We start from the raw sequence: 6,564 nt of genomic DNA on the forward strand, positions 1-6,564 counted from the left end.
TAACTCCCAGCACAGTGAGAAGAGTCCTTCCGCCCTCTCTGTACTATGCTTCTAGCAAGGAGGGTAGAGTGAGGAGGCTGGGAGTAGAAGGATGTGTCCCTGAGTGAACAATCAGTAGAAAGTTCTATTTCTATTTAGCCATGTTTTTGTTTTATTTGTGTGTGTGTGTCTTAATGTAAGGGTGATGTGTGTGTTTGTCTATCTTCATGTAAAGCTGCATGTGTGTGTGTGTTTAAAACTGAGGTTAACTTCTGGTGCTATTCTTCAGAAACATAATCATCTAATTTTGAGGGACAGTGTTTCTCACTAGTCTGGCAACTGCCAATTCAGCTTCACTGATATCTACCTATTTCTGCTTCCCCATGTCAGGGACTACAAGGCATGATGTGTGCAATCATGCCTGGTTTTAACTTGCACGAGTTCTGGGTGCTGAACCTAGTTACCCAGGCTTGAACATCAAGCACATTGCCAACTGAGCTATATTCCCAGTCCTTCAGCCATATTTGTGATAAAAATCTCACCGCCTGCCTAACAGCTGAAAGGGAAAGCCCAGGCAAGTATTTTAGTGTTACCTGATGTAGCTAATGTTACTTTACTTTTGTGGCTCTTTCCATGGTATTTTGTTTTCTCTTCATCTGCCTAGCCACTGACAGGATGAATAATGAGAACCTAGAAACCAGCCTACTTCCATAAAAAATATAGTTAAGGAGAGGTATTTTCTGTGGATAGATCATCTTAAGATAACTAGATAAACAAATCCAGTCACCAATGTTTTTATGACAAGGTATTAGGAAGAAGCAGGGAGGACACTGTACTCTTGGCTTCGAAGATTGTATAGTTCTCTTGGAGCTACAAAAATCAAACCAAAAGTAAAAGATTTTTTTTTTTTTTGTATGCCTGCTCTGGCTCCTGAATAGTGACATGGAGACATATTATATTTATGAATATCTTCAAGCACTATAGCTGAGCAGATTCTCAGTTAGCTCAATCTAAATTAACCTGACTAATCCTGACACTGGCCTTCTTCCCAGCCATGTGGCCAGTTACCTGCCATCCTGCCATCTTATTCCCCCTGGCTGTTCCTACGCCATCTCTGTCCTCATGGTGACTCCTCTCATGGCAGCCCTGGCTCCCTGCTCTCCACTTAGGACCCCTTACTAGATCAGACATTCTGTTTTATCTCTTCTGCCCAGCTATATGCTGTTAAACTCTTTATTAACCAACCATAGGTTATGGAGTCTTCAATAATAATGACAACAGCAAGCATAGGGACTCTAACCAGATCTCTGAGTACATAAATCTACATTTCAATAACACAGTGCACAAAACATCCTCCAACAACAAACAGTACCTCCCGGAATACGCAGAGGGAACCCCACTCAATGGACTTGTTTTAGAGTTTTAACTTTGAGGTGGTTTGAATTAGAAATGGCTCCCACAGGCTCAGGCATTTTGTACTCTTGGGTCACCAGTAGGTGTTGGTGATGCTGTTCAGGGAATTTAGGCAGTGTCGCCTTGCAGGAAGAAGTCCATCTCTGGGGGACAGCATTGAGAATTGGTAACTTCATCCCACTTATAGCTTGCATACCTTGCTCGCCTCTTATTGCTGTGCTTCTCCACCATAATGAGGGCTTATCTCTCCAAAAAGATAATTCAAAATAATCTCCTTCTGTAACACATTTCTGGTCACAGTGCTTTATCACAGTAAGAGAAAAGTAACTAATGCAGACTTCCAGGGCTGTGAGATGATACATTTATGTGGTTTCCAGCCATTACATTTGGAGCGGTTGATTACATCAGCCACAGGGAGCTAATGCTGTGGGTTGCCAATCATTTCCCCTCCTCACTCACCTTTATCCTTTCTAAGTTTTCTTCCAGTTACCATTCATTTTTCTTTCTCTGTCCCCAATGCTGTGGGACCATAATGGTCCGGGATTATGAAGAAAGGGTTGGAGAGAGCTTCAACAATGGATATCTCAGATGAGGACAGCAGTTGGCTCCAGCCCCCAGCCCCAACTTGGCACCATAAAATCTGCCCAAGAATTAATGCTAATACAAATTTATTTTATATTTTCCTTTTTAAATTTTCTTTTTATTTATTACAATTTTTTCACTTTGTATCCCAGCTGTAGCCCACTCCCTTGTCCACTCCCAATCCCACCCTTCCTCCCTCTTCTACTCCCATACCCCTACCCGAGTCCACTGATAAGGGAGGTCCTCCTCCCCTTCCATCTGACCCTAGCCTTTCAGGTCTCATCAGTACTGGCTGCATTGTCTTCCTCTGTGGCCTGGTAAGGCTCTCCCCCTGCCCAGGAGGGGAGGTGATCAAAGAGCCAGCCACTGAGTTCATGTCAGAGACAGTCCCTGTTCCCCTTACTAGGGTACTCCGGGGGATGGGGAGGAGAATTTATTACCTTGACAGTTATCAGGGTTCACTCCTTGTTTGACTTTATAAGGTCCCTCCCCACAGCCCCTGAGTATATAGATGAAGCATCTTTCAACATCCCTGTCCTAGCCAATGGTACAGAGCCACACAAATTTTGTCCCAGAGACCCTGTCCACCTCCCACCAATAAACGAAGTAGTTCTCAGAAGCTGTTCCCAGACTTATGTTCTTGGCCTGAACACTCCCTGCACTGACCAAGATCCTGCCTGCACCCATCATCCCCTGCTAAGCTTTCCTCCCTCCAGTCCACTTTGTGGACAACAAGTCTGGATACCCCCAGCGGAGAAGCAGAGATGCCATGTGACCTTGCTCCATCATGGCCCAAGTGCATAAGAGCGGCAACTTCAGCCTCCTCCCCAGACCTCCATGCAACCAGTGTGCAGTGATCACCCTTTGGAAAACACAAATGGATTTATAAAAATCCCTACTTCAGTAAAACCAGTATCTCCTTCCTATTCAAATTAAAGATATGTTCAGTGTGATGATACATGGTGTCATCCTGTCTGATCTATGGTCTCCCCCCACCATGTGTAATCATTGTGAGTAATGATTCTGAATCAGAATGCTTGAATCTAAAATTCCACTTGAAGCCCATGATGGCTATTCTTGGTTGTCAGTTTGACTACATTTGGAATTAACTGAAACCTAAGGGACTGAGTTTGCTTTTGAAGTATTTTTCGTAGTTAAATCACTTACAGTGGGATGGCCCTCTTTTAATCTAGGTCTTTTGAGGTAGGAATAATCTGAGCCACACCTTTTGTTGGCAGCCTATATAAAGGACAAAGAAGAAGGAAGCTTGCTCTCATTTTCTGCATGCTGTGTCTCTAGTTGGCAAGTCCATTTCTTCACTGGCATTAGGGCCTACATTTTTGGGATTCTAACATATACTGAAGGCCAGCTGGCACATAAAGACATCCAGCCTCATGGATTGAACAAGTATTGGGTTCTTAGACCTTCCAGTGGTAGACATTGCAGTACTAACAGGACCATAGCCTCTAAGTAAATTATACATATACGTTGCCTAGACACATATGTACATAAGCATGTAGATTGCTTTTATTTCACTTTCCTGATATTTCTTCTTAATCACATGTTGTCTGCTAACCGATGAATAATAGTTTGTCTCTAGAACAGTAAAAGCTTACAAGACCCTTACATAGGTGTACTATAATGGTCTCAAGAGTATAAAACACATACCCAGAAAGAATTCTTCCTGGGCAGTTTCTGTATTAAATACCAGTTTTTCTGAAGCTGAAGTTTCTATTTTCCATAAGGTTGGTTTGTAATGAATGATCACAGTAAACATGCTTGCGGTAAGGAGTTTTGGATCTTCAGAGGTCCTCACAGCATCCCAGTGGTTCAATTGCACATTCTATGCATAAAAGTTTCTTTTAATTAAATAGCCTGAAAGTTCCTGATCTTGCTTTTATAGATACTTCAATTAAAACATAAGCATTTGTTTTCAAGTGTGGTTTTATGTTCTAATTTTTTTCAGTACATAAAAAGACGATTGGAGAGCTATTTGGAGTATGATTATGTACAGAAAAAAAATACCTTTTTCAAAACCATTTTGAATGGACCGTTGTGCGTGTGTTGACAAGCACACAGTCATATAATCACAAGCTGTGTCAATCTTTAGAACGGTGCTTTTCTTTCTCTCTCTCTTTTTCCTGTTTCTTTGTAATGAACTCTGTTTCTATATTCAGCCCTGGCTAACAACGGACTTGTTCCTGTCTCTAGCCTTCTTTTTTTTTTTTTTTTTACATGCCATATGAACAGAATCATATGTAGCCTCGTGAATCCGGCTGTCTTCACTTAAGAGCAAAATGTGTTGCTGTGTGTATTGGTAGAATGCTCTTCTTCATTGCCAGGTAGGGTTTCATTACTGAAGCTTGCACATTTATTTATATGTTGAAGGAAAAATTGGGATACTTCCAGTTTGGGATATTATATATAAAACTATAACCATTCAAAAATCCTGTTACGTATAAAGTTTTCTTTTTTACATCTTAGCATTTTGAGGTACACCTACTGGGTCATAAGTTCTGTTACAGTATTAACAAAACTTTTTTTCCAAAGTAGCACACCGGTTTGTTTCTTTCAACAATGTATGAGAATTCTGCCCACTTCACATCCTTATCAGCACATAATAGTTTTTCAGTTTTAAACATCGTGTCATGTTTTAATAGTGACTCAGTATGATTTTCATTTTCCCAGCAATTTAATGATATTGTATATCTATACAGATTTGTGTAAATATATGTTTATTCTTACATATTTTAGTTATATAAAATAAACCATGGGTGCTTTCATTGCGTATGTTTGGCTGATAGAATGTAACACCAGAATTTTTATGTAATTATCTTGTATCCTGAGGCTTTCTAAATGTATTCCTTGTGGTTGGTAGTTTCTGTATTGTCTCTCAACCAATACCCCATATGTTAAATAGGCACCTCAGTCTTTTGTCCCAGGGTTGATAGTTAACATACATGTCTATTTTTGAGCTTGCTTCATTCTGTTCCTATTACTGTCTCTGTAGTATAACTTGAAGTCAGGTGTGGTGGTACCTCCAGCATTAGTCCTTTTGCTGAAGTTTGCTTGGCCATCTAGGGTCTTTTGTGTTTTCAAATGCACTTTAAGTTTGTTTTGCCTACATCCGTGAAGAATGATGTTGGCATACTGATGGGGGTTGCATTAAAAATGTGCATTGTTTTTGGTAAAAATGATCATTTCATAAGGTTCATTCTACCAACCCATGAGAGCAGAGAGCTTCCCATCTTCTAGTGTCTTCTTCCATCTCTATCAAGTGTTTAAAAGTTCTCATTAAGCCGGTAATTCTCTTCCTAGTCTAGGTTTATTCTAGGTATTTTTAGAGGCCATTTTGAATGGTATTGTTTTCATTTCTCCTCCATGTTCATTACTAGTATATAGGGAAAGATTTTTAATGTTAATTCCATATGCTACCATTTTGCTCCAAGTATTTACCAGTTGCAAAAGTTTCCTGATGGAATTTTTAAGGTCTCCTGTATAGACTCATAGAACTGATTTCTCCATGTCATATGAAGAGCCAGTTTTTGGTTTCTTCTGTATTGTTGCACTTAAATTATTTTTCTTTCTCTTACTGATGATGATGAATTAGTCACATGTTGGAAATAATTGATTATACTGAATAAGTGCTACATTCCAAATATTAAGGGAGACATGAACCAAATTCCACTCAATCTGATGTGAGCTGTAGATTTTTATTCAGGTGCCTTTTACTCTAAGAAAATCCTTTTTAACTTTAATTTTCTGAATGAATGTATATAAAAACAAACTCTTTGTGTCTCTGGGATAACTCTGTGGCCCTTCCAGAGTCTGTTGGGATGGTGAGTTCCCTCAACTGGGTTTCTGAACATTAACTCCAACTTGCATTCCTTGTATTAGGAATGAACAAACTTACATACCCAGGGATATATCCTCTGGGTATGCTGTGGGATTTAGTTTGCTAATAATTAAATTTTACTTTTGTTACTTGTTGGTTATTAATTTGGAGATTAAATTTGTCACGTTAAACATTTATCCTACCTCAGTGCATTTGCATATTTTTATAGAGTTTATCCTACTATCTGCTTAGTGTGCAGGAACAAAACCGTGGGATCTGAGTTTTGTTCTCTGCAGGCTCCAGACTCAGTCATCACTGTGTCTCTGAATCATGAGTGGGACAGGCAGCCTGTTGTTTCAAAACTTAGATACCCATGTTCCCTGAAGATAAGCGGCCGGGTAATAGGAAACACAAAAACTCCATGGCGTATACGTTTTTCAAGAAAAACTTGTAGGAAGATTAAGGAATTTTAAGCCACATGTCTGTTTTCCCATTCAGTCTTCTCCACTCTGCAAAGGACTGACTCAAATCCACGACCTTCCCGTTGCCCGATGAAGCCTCCAGATTAGGTAGCAGCGGTCTCGCTAAACCGGTATCTGCTTGGATAAACCGTGAGGAGCCGGTCTCAAGCATCAAGAGGCGCGCGCGCTGCCAATTTTCTAAATCTAAAAGACCCGGAACGCTGGCTGCTCTGTGCGCAGGCGCAGGTGGAACTGGCGCTGCTAGGAAAAAACCTACCGCCCCGCCCCCGCACC

This window comes from Meriones unguiculatus, chromosome 5 (assembly GCF_030254825.1).
Source record: "Meriones unguiculatus strain TT.TT164.6M chromosome 5, Bangor_MerUng_6.1, whole genome shotgun sequence".
NCBI lineage: Eukaryota > Metazoa > Chordata > Mammalia > Rodentia > Muridae > Meriones > Meriones unguiculatus.